Here is a 9,643-nt window from a genome sequence, read left to right as displayed (position 1 = left end):
TCCCTGACAGAGGAAGCAGTTATATGCAATGGATTGCACATTCTTTCAGTGGTTTTTAAAAAGGAAGCTCTCCTGGTATCAAACCCTTTCTCTGGTTCCACTGAAACACGCTCCTTACCCGTCAAAACTAGTTTTGTCCTCCCCTCCTCGTGCCCCACGTCTTCACCAGTGCACCTTAGCCCTGACACTGAGCCAACCTCTGGATGGAGACCTTTTTCCTGTAATAAAGGAGACTGGGAGCGATTCCAAAGGACATAGGGACCGGTTACAGCAAGGCTCATCTGAACACACAGTTCAGACACATGTAAATACTGGTGTAACTATTGTTCTGAGGGATAGGCTTTAGGTGATTCGCTAGAAAGCTGCTTCAGAGAAAAATAAACCCAGTACCTCAAAAAATATAAAAAATAAACTAGGGCTGTATGGCTGCCTCGTGCTGGGAGTCAGTTCATGCAATGTGAACAAGGAGCTACTAGCCACGGCTGACCTTTTTTTTTTTAAAGCTGTCTATGCACAAGTGTTTCAGTTGGCTCAGCAGCAACTCTTAACAAAAGATGAACGAACCATACTTAGGACTGTTTCCCCCAGGTCTTTTGATACACTATTTGTATTTTTAATATTCATCTGGCTTCTGGGAGAGGAGTAGCTGCTTTGGCTTCTAAGCTCTACTGGAGTGGTTGATAGGTATGGTTACATGCAAGAGAAGTGGCTGGTACAAGTGGCAGTAACCTGCTTTTCTTGCCAATTAACAATTCAATAGGAGGCTCTCCTTGGTTTTTTTGTTCTGTTGGGGGGAGGAGATTTAAGCTAAAAATGAGTTGGGATGGGCTTTTGCCCTTAACTGAGCAGTACCATTGAGAAACTGTTCTTCATATATGGTCCCAGTCCTGCATGGGGTGGGAGCAATGCAGGTGCTTGGGTTTTTTCCATCCCAGCATGGATGGGGACTGGGAGAGAGATGTCTCTCATTACTTTTTTGCTGACTTCATCTGACAGAAGTCTGACTGGCTGTCCAAGGAAAACAGAAGGGAACCTCCACTATCCCATCTCATAATGTGGTATTTAAGAAAGGGGCTTTGAGAAGAGACAGCTTTAAAAGGAAGCCACTCACCTCCCACACTCATGGCTTCCGAGGAACTCGATCCTGGCCATTGTTCTCTGTCCCATTGTAGGGTCTTGGTTTCCCATCATGCTGACACATGATTTGGCTGCAGATGCTCAAGACTGTGCTGCTGCTTGGCTGGGACTGTGTCCTCATCCTCCTCACCCCAGGGCAGACGTCAGCTCCAAGGGGTGTCATGTCCCTGCTGCCAGCAGGGGTGTTTCACGGGAGATTAGGCACAGCCCTTCTCCTGTTCTTGACAGCAATCCAGCTGCTTCCCCTCCAGCTCACCACTCACAGTACCTTGGCTGCCACTGCTCACGCTGGTTATAGTCAGCGAGGGGTGAACCAGAGGCACTGCAGAAACCTTCCTGCTCCCAGGGGAGCTGCACACCTGGTACCTGGGGCTTCCCCAGCACCTCTGAGAACACATGTATCAGGAGGAAACCGTATTGCTTTGTCCCATTTCAATGCAGGCAGCTGAAAATTGTAAATCACATATAACAAATACTTACCCCTGGCCAACAGCTTTAAAAAAAAAAATTGTCAGCAGCAAACTGAAGCCCTAATTCAAGTCAGCAGCTTGGGTTATGTTTGGTTTTTTACTGTAAGTTTAGCTAGTTTGTGACTCAAATCTCAGGTTTTACTATATTGAAAAGTGGAGAAGATTTTGTCATTGTTTTGTTTTGTGACTAGGATGTGACTTTAATTTCCTACAGTGGACTGTTGAAAATAGCACTGAAAGCTACAGCATTGATTAACTTGATCCTAAAAAGTGCAAAAGGCACAGAGAGAGGCAACACCAGGAGTCACTGACCCCAGAGGCTGTTTATGCTGTTGTGTGTATGAGATGCTGGAAGAAGGGGTAGCCTGGGCAAAGGACAGGTTGACAGCACACTGGAAAGCATGTCAGGTCTTGGCTGTTCATTAAACACACTGCCACTTGTCTCTGTTTATATATCAAGTGAAAGTGATTACATTACAACTCTTTTCAGCACATATACACACTCTCTGTGTGTATATACACCTATGTAAACAGTTTAACAGTACTCCTCTCAGACACATTTTAGGGAAAGCCCATGTCTTTGATTTAAACCAGTTAATGGGGGTTAACACATATCAATTCCTAGAGGCTGAAACAGATTCTTCCTGTCTTTTGTGCTCCTTCAGACATGTGTGTTCTCCCCTTCTCTCTACACATATAAATACAAGTTTTTGGGTTTTGTTTGGTTAATTGCAGTCAGAGAAACTGAGATCTGGTTTTGTGGCTCCTCGTGATTTCCAATACACTCTAGTCCCTGAATGAATCAAAATTGTAGGCTCAGTATTTTTAGGGGACAGGTTCCCATAGGCAGAAGCCTTAATCCTATGTCCTGCACAGGATGCTGCCCTGGATCCTATCTGAACTAGAGTCCTGTCCCTGACCAATGCTGGAAATGGGTTGTAGGAGTCTGGAAAGCAAAGTGGAGGATGCGAGAGGGGAAATGTGTACATGTTCCATATGAATATAATGTATGGCATTTGGTGTATGGCATATTTGGTGTATGGTAAGCTGTTCAAATGGTTCAGAGAGGTGTGAGTTTATCATCGTGTTGTGTCATGAGCATTACCTGTATGTTACGATGAAATAAAATCAGAAATGGTACCTGTTTATATAGAAGGACTAAGGAAGGAGCTGTGGAGTGTTACCTGCCTGCAGTACAACCTGCTCCTCAGCACCTAGGATGAGCAGGGGCTTGTCCTTCGTTGTACATACCCTGCTCTGCAGATGAGTGCCTGGTCAGGAATGAAATGGCTTGAGCAGCTTTGGACCACTTGTCACAAGCAGTGGTGAATTTACAGCACTGATGACCTGCTCCTGACTCCCCCCACCTCTTCTGCTCCTTGAAGAGCAACAGTGGCACTTCCCTGCATTAACACCTCACATCTAATATGGCTGTGAGCAACCTGCTCCCCAGGCAGCTGTGTTAGTCTTGTTGGAGCAAGTATTTCAAACTGATTAAGTTACCTGGAATGAACCCCATGAAAAAACAACTTGCCTCACATACTTCTTATTTGAAGAAGAAATTAATGACTTGTTTAAATACTTGTTTTGACTGATTCTGCCAGTCTTGAAGCATGCAGAGCAGCTTCTGCTTGCAGAGGGAGGGGTATGCACCTCATTGCTGCTTCAGAGAATCCCTCAAATGTAGCATAGATGAAAATTAAATGCTGCACTGGAATACAGCTGCTACCATTTGTAGCCCTGGATGGCAAAGCCTATAAGTTTGTCTAACAGCATCTTCAAACTCAGGTGCAGTAACAAGTTTTTTTTTCTTAAAAAGAGAATTTCCAAGCATAATGTCAGAAAGGGAAACAGAATTTTTAGCCTCTCTAAATGAGACTGAACCTTCAGCCCAGAGTGCAAGTAACAACCTGTGTGAGCTTCTGTGCTTACTTGCTACAAACACGACACAGAAGCTCTTACAGAGAAAGCTGCAGCCTTTGCACAGCAAAACAAGAACCATGCAGATTAAATGGCATCAGCTGCTTAGCCTACACAACAGGCTGACATGACAATCTTCTACCATTTAGCTGCTCCAGCTTCTCCCTCACTCTACTCCAAAGTCTGTTTCTGATCCCACTAGCTCTGTTTGTGCCCTCAAGTTCTGAGACTGAAGCATGCACTTCAGCTTTCACCACTCCTGCTCATGCCTGCTTTGCACCACTTGCTCTGCTCCTGTTCTCTCCATCCCTCAGCTCTTGCCCCTGCCAGTAGACAGCTCTGTGAAGAGACAGCCTAACTTCCATCTCCAGTCAAAACCCAAGGGGCAACTGAAATGTGTCTCATGCATGTCATCAACACTTAATTTTCATTTCATTGACTGGCATTACTGGGAAGAGGTCCCCAAGGTCACTTGGCTCTTGATGTAACCATCACAGTGACATTCCTAGAGTGAAGTGGACTGAAAACAGAGTAAACCTCCCACCAGCGAGGATCAGGTAGCCCTACTTTTAAGGGGCTGGGAATGATAAAAGAGAGAGCAGAAATGTGGTAATGAGGTGAGTTGCTATCTTTACTAACTTTATGTTCACCAGCTAGCTGCTTATTACGCTTTGACTCACAGCACAAGTTATAAACTGACCTCTGCCAGAACGTGATGGTATCAAAAGCCCAGAACAGAGGCCTGAGGCTTCTCCTGGAGTCCTAATAAGGTGGTTACTGCTACTTTTTAAATCCAGAATTACTGAGATTCAACCAAACTCACCTACCCAGACATTTTAATTAGCTAGCCATACACCTAGTAGCCTGTAGTTGTTATTAAAGTTCCAGAGATAAAAGTAGAGTTATTCTAGTCCTGTTAGGCATTATAACATTGTAATACAATACCACTATTATATTATACACACAAACCCACCACTGGGAAATCAGCTTTGCCTGGCACCAGCACTTACTTTCCCTCTGAACCATGCCTACAGAGAACTTCTTGGCCCTCAGGTCCAAATGGTTGCTCTGAGGCAAACTGAAGTGTTTCTGCAGTGCAGCCTTCAGCTAATTCTGCACTACAAGAATATTAACAAGAGCCACCATAAATGGAAAAGGAAAGGGAGCTACTTCTTGCCTTCTGCAACACCCATCCCTCTGGGAAGGGGCTGCTTTCCTAGCCTGTAAAATGCTGTCAAACCCTTTTAGAGAACTGTCCTTGCTTTGAGGGGTGGATTTCAGCTGTGTTTACAGGGACCCTCACCATGCTCAACTGCTGTACAAAGCCAAAGTGTGATACACAACAAGGCAGGGGCATCAGATAACATTTCTTTAAAAAAACCAAACCAAACCAACAGCAAAACAAAAAAAAACCAGTAAATTTGCCTCTCTTTTTTTTGTTCAGCACTCCCTGCACCATAGGTGAGAGTCCATTACCACTTCACTTTCCCAATGCCATGAGAACAGTGTTCTGCTGCAGGTACATTCACGTATTCACCTCTAAATCACTCATTAAGTTTATTAAGGAAACAGCTGCATCTTGGGATTCCCTAAGCTCATGAGGTTCCCAAGTGATGCTCATGGCACTACAGGAGGCTCCTGCCACCTCCTCATGTGGACAGAAGCACATATAGTGGTGCTTTGCAGATCACAGGGCTGTTACAACCCGTTCCCCAAAACTGGTGCAGGGAAACTCTTTCACTAGGATACACATGTAAGCTGTACTGGGAAGTTCTTTCAATTCCCCTGTACTGAGTAGCTGTTCACATACCCAATGCTTTGACAAAATCTACAGCCATCCTCATTATTCCTGGTTGTGTTACTGTCCTGCAGTAGGCCCTTGTATTTCATGACCTTCACAGCATTCCTGTGAGGTGAGTGCTCACTCTTCATCTGTAAAAATACAAAGCTTTTAAAAAGACAAAAAGGGTTATTTTAGGCAGCTGACATTAAGAACTGCCCTTTGCTTGCTCCTGTCCTCTCCCATGCCCTAGGAAGATTAACTCTAAGGCTGTAGGTGGACTGGGCACACCCATCACCACCTAGACCTACCCTGGCTTTGGGGACTGCTGGGTGAGTGATTCTCCTTCCTGTGGATCAGGCTGTCCTGTGCAGGCTCACATTATAAAGAAGTTAAAACCTAACTGTGGCAGCTAAAATCAAGCCAACAGCCCCCCCCAGAAGTACTACAGAACAGCTGAAAGAGGCTAAACTTTGGCTAAAAGTACAGCCTGACCTGTTCAGTGATGTGCAAAGACTCAGGGGGAAGAGATGAACAGGGAGCAGGGCAGAGGACAGCCTGGGAATCACCTGCCTGAGGATGCCCAGCTCTAGCTCCTTCTGTGATCTGGCAAAGAACTGATGTAAAGCATCTGTCAGGACATGGTCTCTCTCTGGGAGACATGTCTGGGGCAAAAAAATAAAAGAAATGGGACATACTCTGCTGCTCATGTTTAGTCTCCCTGCTCAATCTTAGGAAAGCTGCTGGGTGCACACAAGGTGCCCTACCAAAATGGGCAGACAGTGTCTCACACCACCAGTGCTTTGAGCAGGGAAGCTGCAGACTTAGACAAGTGCCTGAGTCCATCAATCCCCAATCCTCTTCACCTCCAAGAGGCTGCCAGCACAGTAAAAGTAGGCAGCCAGCTGAACTACAGTCCCACCCTGCTGCTGGTAAGTCCCAAGCATCTCTACTCACATCATATGACAACTGGACATCAGTGCCAACCAGAATTGGAACAGCACCAAAAAAAAACCCCAACATTTATCTTCATTCCAGGACATGTTTCCTGACAGTCCCAGAGCAGCTGAAAGCAGCCACCTCTGCAGCACAAAGGTGAGATCTGGGTACCAAATAAAGCTAAGCTATGACCTCCCATGCTAAAGCACATGCACTGCCCATAGAGATCACGGCGAGAGGTGATGCACCAGAAATGAAGGATAAGCAAAGCAACTGGAGAAACAACACACCTGGGAAAGAGCCATACCAAACATTTTAATGCTGGAGCTGTAGAACACATAGCAAGTCTGCAAACAGGATAACCACCCATAAACCACGGAGCACTCAGCCACATGGCTGCTAATCAAAATACACTCTGACATTACAGGAGTAGCTTGGGAAACCATGGGCACACAGTCTGAGAGAGAGGGGCTGGCTCATGCAGTGGATGGGCCTGTGAAAATGTGCATTATTACTCTTTTTGTGTAAAAGCTTAGAGGAGGGTAAAACACACTTTAAATATTTAAATAGATTTAATTTAAAATACATATATTTTAAAAAAAAAACCCCAAAAGTCTTTTCTCTCCCCTTCACCAGATCTTCACAGAAATTGCCCTGCAGATAGGTTGGCACTTTAGCACCCTGTCAATGCACTCAATTACAAAAAACAACAGAAACAGCAAAGCAAACTGACCAGGGTGGGATGCAACGAGCACCAGCAGCTGCACAACAGGAGTGTTGCAACAGCAGAGTCAGGGGAAGGACCAGAGCAGCTCAGGCCAGCAGGGAACCACAGACCCAGCAACTTGCCACGCTCCCCAGTTTTTCAGAGGACTGCATATCAAGGAGCTTAGCCTGTATCCCAGACCACACACACCACCTCAGAAAGCAGAAAAGGGTAGAAATGTTTGGTTTCAGTAGAGCACACCAGGATTATTCTCTGTTCATAGCACTAAATTTGTGGTAGGTGTAACAGCTAGTACATTCATGAAAGATACCTGAGGCCTTCTCCAAGAACATTAGGCTTGGAAAAGGAAATTCATAAGCAGAAAGATGATTTCAGTCACATCTCAAATCTCCTGCTAAACAGCACGGCAGGAGTGAAGCAACAGTCTCACCTTGAGCATCACACCTGCATCTGAGCTGAACCTGAAGGCAGAGTGGAGCAAAGCCAACAAGAAGCAGCCAAGCAACAAACAGCAGCTGGCAAGAGACATCCTCCCCTCAGCAAGAGGGCCAAAGACTTATGGCTAATGAGCCAGTGACAATGTTTTAAATAAAACTGTAAACATAGTTTGAAAACAGTTTGAGGGTGCACACTATGTTACAGTACCCATACAAGAGACTATCCTCTGTGGAAGGAAGGTGATGACCTGTGAACTCTGGAAGAGGTTGGCCTTCACACTTCAGCTCTGATTTCTTTCCAGTTAAGCTATTACATTCATTCACAACCTGCCCTGGCTGTTCAGAAAGCTCTGTCTGGGAGGACCATCAACACAGCCACAAATTTAAAAGCCAGTGTACCCAGGAACAAGCATTTTCTCCCATTCTCAGCCCAATGCCTAGGTGTTTTCTAGCAAATGAGGAAGGAATTGATTTGCAGTACTCACTACTACAACCTTCGGATGGAAATACTATTCATTTGCCATCATTAGCACTGCAAGGAGCAATGCTTTGATGTGATACTTAATGGCATGAGGCCTTACAGGAGAGAGCATCTCAAGGGCCCTGCCTTGAGATCCAGTATCAGGATCTTCCCACTGGCATAGGCTTCTAGCACACCAGGGTGTGGGATATTCGTGATCCTGTCTGGCAGACAGCTGAATGTCGTACATTTTAAACATCCAGACAGCATCATGTGGACCAGAAGGACAAAAATGGCTGCAGCCACTATTTAAAGCTGCTCAATATTCTGGTGTGTCTGATGGCAGGAGGCAGAGACATATTCCGTGACAGACAATGAGGACCTGCATGGGCATAGCCATGTAAAAGCAGGTTTTCATGGGTTAAATCTCATCTAAGCTTTTAACAAACCAAGTGTAAAACATGGCAGGAAGCATGAACAAGGATGGAAGCCTGATGTTGTATCCTGTGCAACACACAGCATATGCCCATGTACATAAAACTGTGTAAAAACTCTAGGTTGGGAGCAGCAAGCAAGGAGGCCCACTCTCCTGCCTTTGCTAAAAAAATCTCCTGCTGAGTTCCTTGCCCTCTCTGAAACAGTCAATGAGCACATTCTAGGAGGTTTCTTTTCTACAGGACTCTGCTTTCAGACAGTGTTCAGTGGGCCCTGGGGTCCAACCACCACTGTGGTTCAGATGCACATCTACATTGGCTGCAGTCTGAGTCACAAAAGTTCACTCCATGCTCCATGGCCTTTGGAAATGCAACAAGAGAAGGGTCTGTTGCTTCCTGCCACCAGGCAACAATTAATACCACCAAAAACCAACCGAACTCTTATTTCCAAATGCTCAGAGACAACCTTTTGCTGATTAAATACTCTTAAGTGCTAAGATGCATCCAAGCAAGTTGCCTTTGGCAAGGCACCTAGCTTTGTGCTGTACTGGAAGATGGGTTGTCTCTGATTCTCTCAAAGAGGTCTGTCCTCACCACTGGAACTGTGCTCTTGACATACAACAATCCCTGGGGCCCACAGGCACTTCAGCCTCCTCCTCCTCATCAACAGCATTCTGGGACCAATGTAACACAGACAAACCTTCCCTTGCCCCAGCAAACCAAGGGCTCCTCATTTCTGCTTGCAAACTCTTTCTGCTGCTGACAAAAGCTGCCACACACTGGTGATGCAGGCTGGTAAACCCTATTTTTAGATCTGTAAAGATTTTTACAGCATCACGTGAAATACCTCTGTTTGACACAGGGAGAAACCAAAGCTTGGAGAGGGGCTGCAAATCTCCTGCAGCCAGGAGACCAGCAGCAGATTTGGCAACTAACCTGTCTCCTAGGGGCCAGCCCAGCAGCTGGGTGGCATGGACACACTGCCTGTCTTCCAGCAGCACCCCGGGCTTGCTTGGGAGAAGGCAAGAGCATCCTGTTGCCTTTGGAGCAGGTGGCTGAGAATGGTCCCAAAGGGCCATTTGGTCATTAGACAGCATGCCTAGGCCAGCTCTTGGCACTAAGGCAGCTAAGCCAATGCAAAGACCCAAAGGACTTCTCGTGTCTCTGCCCTCCAACTCCATACACTCGAAGGTAAAGAAACAATTACACCCTGATGGTAGAAAAGACAGCACCAAGGTAACTGGAGCATCCCAATAAAAATAAAAAAAAGATACCTCATGTCCAACTCTGGGATGCAAAGTGAGCAGGTTGGTAGTAGTCCCTGTCAGAGGGACACGAA

The sequence above is a fragment of the Acanthisitta chloris genome, unplaced genomic scaffold, assembly GCF_000695815.1.
Source record: "Acanthisitta chloris isolate BGI_N310 unplaced genomic scaffold, ASM69581v1 scaffold6405, whole genome shotgun sequence".
Lineage (NCBI taxonomy): Eukaryota > Metazoa > Chordata > Aves > Passeriformes > Acanthisittidae > Acanthisitta > Acanthisitta chloris.
This window is presented reverse-complemented; position numbering follows the sequence as displayed.